Raw genomic sequence first — 8,672 nt, forward strand, 5'->3', positions numbered from 1 at the left:
CCAGATACAAAGACACAGGCTGTGTGCTTGGCCCTGTGGGAAGCGTCCAGACCCAGAGAAAGGGGCTGTGGTTGTACGGGGCAGGGATGAGGGCGTGATGCCTGAGGGCGACGGCCACTCGGCTGCCTGTGTGACTGTACCAAACGCCATGAACGGCTCCCTTTAAAACGGCAAATCTTACGGTATGATGCCTAAGGGGAGAAAAGTAAAAATGATTATTCAGAAGAGGCGAACAGGCATGAACAAGGGAAGGAGAAATGGCACAGAGGACCCCGGAGGTCCCCAGAGAGCCCAGCCCGCAGGCCAAGCACCGGCTCCCGGGGGGCGGGCCCAAGGTCGAGGGGTGGGGGCGGGGCAGGGGCGTCCCTGCAGAGGGCGGGATTGGGGGCCGCCTCGCAGGACGGTTCGGGGCTCATCACACAGGGACGCGGCCCCTGACTAACCTTTGAAACATATTTCCATGATTTGGTGACGTGGGGTTGGTGGCCTCGACGGGGGGACCCCTGAACCCCCAGGTGGTCAGCCCGGTTCACACGGAAGCCAACCCGCCCTGCGGTTTGAACAAACTGTCCGCAGTCCCATGGCCAACGGCCCCTTGGAGGCCTCAGACCCGCCAGCTCCGCGTGCGGACCCCACTTTCTGGGCATGAATGGAGCACCTCACGCAGCCTGAGTCTTGCTTGACTTTTTTTCTGGAAACTTCTGCACTGGATTCTGCCTGATTCTTAAACAGCCAGCATCACAAGGAGCCCATAGGCAGAGACCCGGCCCCGCGGTGACCGCACTCGGGACTTAGACAGATGGTCCGCTCTGGCCTCTGGTGGCAGCACTAACAGGCTCCGCCGAGCACGGGGAGCCCCAGGGCAAACGGGACTGCAGGGCACCCCCAAAGGTGCTGGGGGCTCTGCCTGACGCCTCGGCCCTGTGTTGGGTGTTGGGGGTGGGGGGCTGCCTGAGGCAGCACTCTCGGCCGGGCTGGGGGGCAGGCGCCGGGCATGAGCGCGGGTCTCCGGGGCTCAGCCGGGGAGAAGGAGGTGGTCGGCGGGTCCCGAGGCCTGCGGACGGTCCTGGGAGCAAAGGGCACAGAGGGCAGGGCTGGGGGTCCTGCCATTTGGGGGCACGATGTGGCAGACGGCCTGAGCTCACCAGCCAGCCGAGCGAGCCGGGGAGCTGGGTCCACCTGCGTCACCACGGGGTCCTCAAGCAGAGGAGGGGCCGGGGAGACGAGGCACCAGGGCCCAGTGCTGCCCACACCTTGACTCTGGCCCCGGGAGACCCGTGGCTGTGAGGGAGCACGGTGTCATCATTTTAAGGAGCTGGCTTGTGGGGGTTGGTCATAGGAGCCACCGGAAGCTAAGACGTTCTCCTCACCCCACATTCCCCAGGACCATGGCCAGAGTCCCAGGCCGCCATGCAGACCCAGCAAACCAGCCGCAGAAGGTTCCACGGAGAGGCCGAGGGGCCACGTGGCCTGCTTGCCATGCCCTGAGGACAGCTGGCTCTGAGCAGGTGCCCAGAGCTCTGAGGCCACCTGTCCGCTGTGGCCCGAGCCCCAGGGGGCTCATGGGCTCATGGGGGGACTGTGGGACCCCAACAGGCTAGGCGAGCCTGCCGCCCCATGCCAGGCCCTGAAGGCGTCTGTCCTCTGCTGACCCCGGGCAGCAGATGTGGCCACGGGCAGTGGGCCCGGCCCCAGCACGCTCCACCACCCCAGAGCTGTGTCCGTGAGTGCATCCGGGGCATCCTCTCAGGGCTGGGACGGGCTGCGGTTGTGCCTTCATCAAACACTGCCCTGCAGCCTGGGCCGTGCCCCACACAACCCACTGCTCAGGTGGGCAGACTGAGGCTGAGAGGGGCCGGCGGCCACCAGCTCGAGGCCCCCACTGGCACCCGGCCCTGCAGGGACAGCTAGCCTACTCTGTTCTGTGGACAAAATTCAGGACCACCGAGGCTGGACCCAGACCCCCACCTCACCTCCCCCCAGAGCCAGGAACGGCTGCTGCAAACTGCGTGGCCGGCGCCGGGACCGTAAGTCAGAGCCGGGCCACAGCGTCAGGCCCAGAGGGATCCAGGCTCCTGGCTGGTTTCCTCCCTGGGGTCCAGCTGGGCGGCTCCTCTGGGCCCACAGCTTGTCAGGTGAGAGCCGGCTCTCGGGGGCCTGAGCCCCGCGCAGGGTGGATGCCCTCACGCCAGCCACTGTCCGTCTCTCACCCCAGAGCCCTTGGGGTCACCAGCAGGAAGCAAGACCACCAAGGAACAGAGGCACCCGGGGCCTCAAGGCCGCTCAGATCAAGCCGACCCCAGGCTCAGTGCCTGGCCTCCGGTCGCTGCCCCGGAGCCCAGGCCCAGCAGGGGCCGCTGGTCAGATGCAGCTGGGGTGGGGGCTCCTTGCCGGTCCGGTGGGGCTCCTGCTGGGCCTGGGCCGCTGCCCCAGCCGGGCTCTGCCCCCACAGCGCCCAGCCGGCTCCTCCCGCGGCTCCGTGTCCTCAGCAAGGACGGGCTGTGCTGGGCTGTCGGAGCTGGGAACAGCCTGGAGCAGTGCTGAGGCGGCCCGGATGCCGAGGGCGCGTGGGGGGCGTGTGGCCCCGCTGGCGGCCCGCACCCGCGTCAGAGGCAGATTGGCGGAGAGTTCAGTGTGAACTCAGCACGCTGTTAGCATCGCGTGCGTGCGTGTGCACGCCCCTGAGTGTGTGCGCACATGTGTGTGCACGCGTGTCTCTGTCGTGCCCCCTCATTGTGTGCACATGGGCCGCCTGCGCCGTGACCGCGGTTAGGGCAGGCCAGGCAGCGCAGCAGCAAAGGCAGCGGCTGGGAGGAGGGACCGAGCACGGCCAGGCCCCGAGCGGTGCCCACCCGCTGCCCCGTGGCCTCGGGCCGCGACCCCAGAGCCAACGCGTCCCAGGACCCTGGCCGGCGCCTCTTGGCCGCTGTCCTGAGCAGCTGCTCGGCTATCGAGTCGCCTCGGGAAAGGCAGACAGACGCGGCCTGGCAGTGCCGGGTAATCCTCGCCTTCCTGGGGCATGACGGCCACCGCGGAGCCCTGAACACCGATCTCCACCCGATTTAACCTCCTCCCCCCTTCCTCCCAGCGTGGCCCCCATTGTGGCGTGGCCCTGGGGGTCCCTTCCCGCCTGCCTGTGAGGGGCTCCCGGCTGTGCGCAGGATGAGGGGGGATGTAAGCGGGGTCCCGATCGCCCAGAAATAGAGCCCGCGGAGGTCCTCGGGGGCCTCAGAGGAGGACCTCTCTCGCCCCAGGTCTGTGTTCTCCCCGTGCACCCCGGGAAGGGGCCCCACCAGCTCGGAAAGCTGCTGCAGAAAGTCTCCTTTAAAAACAGACTTGAAGGGGGCGCCTGGGTGGCTCAGTCGGTTAAGGGTCCGACTGGATCAGGTCACCGTCTCACGGTTCGTGAGTTCAAGCCCCGAGGTGGGCTCTGTGCTGACAGCTCAGAACCCGGAGCCGCTTACAGGCGGTGATGTAAACCTACCCCTTGAGTGTGGGCACCTGGCACTCAGCGTGGGCACCGCTACATGCGTGTCCGAGGGGGAAGTTAGGTGAATAGGCTCTTTCAGCACCTACTGTACGCCCAGCTCTATGCTGCCGGCCGAGGGTTCAAGCAGAGAAAACACAGGCCCCTGTCGCCCCAGAAGTACGATCCCCTTGGGGAAAGGCAGGCTGGTGAGGTAGGAGAAGCCACTGGGTTATCTGGCCCAAGGCTGGAGGAGGAGGCCGCTGGTCAGCAGGGGGGGGTCATGCACTGACCTCACGGACACCTGACCCAGCACCGGCCTAGCTCCGTTGCTCAGGGCCCCTGGTGCCCTGAGCATCCACCCCACCTATGGCTTCTCCCCAGCTTCTCTCTCCACCCGGGAGAGCCACACGTGGGAGCCACCCGCCCGGGGCAGGACAGGGCTCAGATGTGGTGTGGAGACCGTGGGGGCCTGCGATGGTGGGCAGGCTGGAGGCATGTGGTCAAGAAGAGCAAACAGGTACAGACGAGGGTCCAGTAACACAGGACCCCGGACGGGGCTTCGAATGACAGCAAGCAACTTATTCTATTGACGTTCTGGAGGCCAGAAGGCCTGAACCCACTGTCAGCTGCATCCCTCCCCGTCCTCAGTCCCCTGCGACCTTCCACGGCCCCTGGGGGCTCTGCCCGTGGGGCTGCCCATGGGGCAGAACCTGCTACCTGTGCGGTGGGGGCTGGTGCCCATGGGGAGAGCTTGCAGCCATGGGGTGAGGCCTGTTAGTGCCTACAGGGCGGGGCCTGGTGCCCATGGGGCGGAGTCTGCTGCCCACGGGGCGGGGCCTGGTACCCACGGGGCGGGGCCTGCTGCCCGAGGCTCCAGTCTGCTCACTGCCCCATATTTCTGAGATCTGTCTTCAGAGCAGCCTGGGACACACTGTGCTCTTGCCATCTCCCCTAGATGCCCAGAGACCAGTGAGGCTGCGAATGGCCTCACCTGTGTGCGCTCCTCTTCCTGTGGAGGTGGAGGGCTCGCTTGCCCACGAAGGGGCCACGGGGACACACAGGCAGCCCCACCTGGAAACACTCTAGGCCTCACAGAGCCTTTGAAACTGCCTGCGGCCTGTGTGCTGGTCCCTGCGATGCCGGGTGCCCGCCTGGCCCCTCCTGCCCGTGGGATTGCTGTGGGCCCTGGTTCTGGGTCACAGCCCTGGCGTGTTGCCACAGGGCACCCCCTTTGCTGGCAGACAGTGTGTTTAACACGGGGTTACCTCTCTGGCCCCCAGCACCTTGTGTTTACAGCCAGAAAGTCCGCCAAGGCCCCTGTGCATTGCGGGCCTTCTGTGGCCTCAGATTTGAGGCCCTGGATGCCTCCTCCCCCAGGGAGGCCGCTGCGGGAGGGCATGCTGGGCCCAGTCCAGGACAGGTCACCTGAGAAGCGTGACAGGAGCCGGGCCTGGCTGGGCAACAGCTGCGCCTGAAGTGCCAGCCAGGACCCCCAGCCCTGCACCCTCACCTTCCTGCCGGATAGGGGTCCTGCCCCTTGTCCTTCTGAGAGCTCCCTACGGGCCGCATCCTCATTGTCCCGACCTTGGGCACGTGACCTCCACGGTCACATGGAGGTCACACCTGCAGCAGCCCCTGGGGCCGCCCTGTGCTGGCGCAAAGGCCTCCCGTGCGCCTTGTCAGAGCACAGCTCTGGGGGTGCCTCCCGGCACTGCCCCCCTCGCCCCCTTCGGCCAGTCCCCGTGCCAGCGCTCAGCCCCTGGGGGCCCCTCCCACCCACAGCCCCCGTGACCTGGCTGTGCACCCCGGGCTCCCTTCTCTGGCCCACCTCTCTGGGCCTCAGCTGTAGGGGACACAACCGGGCGCCGCCTTGGGTTGAATGGTGCCCCCACAGTCCTGTCCAGCGGAGCCTCAGAATGTGGTCTTATAGGGAAACAGTGCTGTGGGCTGTGGGGAGGCCGGATTTGCGTCCATCGCGTTGTGTCCGTGCAGGAAGGGAGACGCAGACGAGCGGAGGGAAGACAGCCCCGGAACCGGGAGGGGACACCTGGCTGTTGTTTCCAGCTGCCCCGTTTGTGTGCAATGCTTAAGGTGGCCCCAGGACACTGACACAGGCCCCTCATTAGTGCTCTGTGCCCGGGGTGGGGGGTGGGGAGGAAGGGCAGGGCGCCATCCAGGACTGGGGGCCCGGGCTGGGCGTGGGTCCGGGAGACCCTGCATGGCGTCGGGCCCCCACCCCCGGGGCCACCGGGAAGGCAGCAGGAGGGAGTTGCGGCCACTGGGTTTCCATCAGGGCCTGGAAGTTCCTGCAGCTGTGGGAGGAGGATGTGGAGCCTCTGGGGAGGGGGCCCCCTCCAGCCTGGCGCCTGGGCCAGAGGGGGGTCCCCGGGCCAGGCTCTGGTTACCTGGCCGGGCAGCGCTGCCCACGGCTGCCGGCCCGGCCGGCCCGCTGGCGCCCACACCCTCCTCCCACCGCTGGATGCCCCAAGAGTTATTTCAGGCGCCTGCTGGAGACTCGACCCGTCTGGCCAGACTGGGGCATGGCCCCCGCCCACCGGGGCCTCCCCGCCAGGCCACCCTGGCCCTGCCTGCCCGGGATGACTCAGCCGCTCGCGGGGCCGCTGGCCGCCTCGGTTCAGGGCAGCCACGAAGACCCTGCTGTGGCAAGGAACCCCGTGCCCAGTGCCCTACAGAGAGCGGCTGGGGCCAGGCCTGGGGGGGCCCCCTCCAGCCCCCCGGCAGCCCCTGACACCCCACCTAAGCAGCATCACACGTCTGTTCCCTGAAGGTGTGAGGGCCCACCAGGAACGTCCCCTGGAGGCCAGGGGTGGATGTGACCCAACCACCCAACCTCTCTTTCTGGCCTCCGAAGCCGGGATTCTGCCCGGGCACCGTGGCGTGTCCCCACTCGGATGAGGCACGTCACACTGGCACCAGCCCTCAGGACCCCTCGGGGTCTCTACCACCCTCCCCTCCTGCTCCACGCCGTCTGCCCTGGGCCAGGGTCTCAGGGCCCCCTTATGACTGGTGATTGAGCAAAGGGCCCAGGGAGCTTTGGGGAGCCACCTCCCCAAGTCCGGAATGTGGGGACCGTCCCGGGGAACAGTTTCTGTGTGGGTGGGGACAGAGGAGTGACCAGCTCAGGAGGCGAGTCACATCCCGGCCGGGGAGTCCGGCCACTCATGCCACAGGGGACAAGGATACCATCCAAGGTCCTATGTCACTGGGGCGGGGACGCGTTCACATCAGGGCCGGCCCTCCACAGGCGCCCGGGGCTGGGCGGTGGGTTCAGGAAGGGGCCCCCTGCCACCCTACACGCCCAGCCCTTCACACCAGCCGTGCCTGACTCCCTGCAGGGGCCCCCAGACCCAGCTGGATCCCCCCCCATCGTGGGTGCTGCTGAGCACCAATATTGAGGTGGGGAGGAGGCCGGTCAGCCGGGCCCACCGGGCAGGGAGCTGGGCACAGACACCCCCCGCCCGCCACCCCTCTCCCTCCCTGCACCGTCTTCCAAAAATTCAAATCAGCACAGAATCAAGAAAATAAAAGTATCACTGCCCATTTTGACTAGCAATTCCCACCCTACCCTCTGATTTACTGGTTACTGGAAAGTGAGTTTTACAAACGGGTTTCTGTAAAGGACTTGTTTTTGGCGAGTTTACATAGCTACCTTTGTTCACATAAAAATCTGGAAGCCTCCCTCGGCGGGCGCGGGCGTGCTGGGCCCCGGCCTCCACCGCCGCCACTCAGGGGAGGCACTTCTGCGTGAAACACGCCCCCTTCGGCCCGGCGCTCCCGGCAGAGGCCGCGCAGGCAGTTCCGAGGAGGGATTTGTTTAACCTCCCACCTGAGGCAGCGAGCGCGGCCCTGTATTTTTACAACACTTGGCGGGGCCGCGCCGGAGACTGCAGAAATCCGCCAACAGCGGTTGCCGCAGGGGTGGGCTCGGTCGCTGGCTGGCCCCTCGCAGAAAATGCTGTGAGGCTTCTCTGGTCTCCGCAGCAAATCCATTCATTCGTTCGTTCGTTCGTTCGTTCGTTCACTCATTCATTCATTCATTCGTTCGTTCATTCACTCATTCATTCGAGACTGACTTCCCTCTCTAGCCAGGGGTGGTTGCTGCTGCGTTAGGTCACCAAAGACACTGCCCCCAGCCCCCCAGCCACTGCCCTGAGCCCCTCCCCAGTCCCTGTCCCCCAACCCCTGTCCCCCAGAGCCAGACCCCAGCCTCTACACCCAGCCCCCAGCCCCTGCCCACCCTGACACTGTGGGCAGGCATAGAGAGTGAGGGGCTTTGTAACACGCCCAGCTCCTTTCCCCCCAGAAAGCAAGAGGAATGAAGGCCAAAACAGAGAAATGTTGCCTTGCTTCAAGCCATCCTACTAAGTATGGGCCACCTTCACAAGGAGTGAGCCCTCCATCCCCATAGGTAAGCAAGGAGGAGCTGGGAAGCTGATGAGTTCAGGATGTCCCAGGGAGCAGGGTGAGCCTAGTGAACCTGGGGCCTCTCCAGGATGTGCGCGGCACCCCCCCCCACGAGACAGTAAGCTCCTGGGGGCCTGGGTCAGCAGCCCCCCGCCACAGCCCGCTTCCTCCCGGCCGTGGCGAAGATTTGGAAGGAGGAGTTGGACTGACCCAGGGAGGTGGGAACTTGGACACACACGTCCACACTGAAGACCCAGCCCCTCACCAGGAGAGGCCCAGCCGGACACCCCATGACCCTGGGGTTGAGTCTGACTTCTCAGCTGCAGGGCACAATCCGGGCCTGGACGACCATCCCCTAGAGAGGCTGGTCCTCCCAGCCGTCAGCCACCGGGGCTGCTGCAGGCGCGGGGACCTGAGCAGTAGGGCGCCCTTCCAGTGGGCCCTGGGGTGCAGAGGGGAGGAGGCAATCTCCCGCTCACAGACCTGAAAAAAGTACCCCACAAACTGAGCCTCAGGGAAGCGAGGTAGGAAAATTCTCCCCCCTTGAGAAGCAAAACCAAGTGTGGGGGTAGCAAGTGTGCTCACACAGCCCCCACCTCGGCCCCAGCCCCCAACTCTGCCCGGCCCCCACTTGTGCCCCAGCCCCCACCTGTGCCCCCAGCCCCCACCTTGGCCCCAGCCCCCACCTCAGCCCCCAGCCCCCACCTCTGCCCCGGGCCCCCACCTCTGCCCCCGGCCCCCACTTCGGCCCCGGCCCCCACCTCTGCCCCCGGCCCCC

This window comes from Hyaena hyaena, unplaced genomic scaffold (genome assembly GCF_003009895.1).
Source record: "Hyaena hyaena isolate Hyena2069 unplaced genomic scaffold, ASM300989v1 scaffold_285, whole genome shotgun sequence".
Taxonomy (NCBI): Eukaryota; Metazoa; Chordata; class Mammalia; order Carnivora; family Hyaenidae; genus Hyaena; species Hyaena hyaena.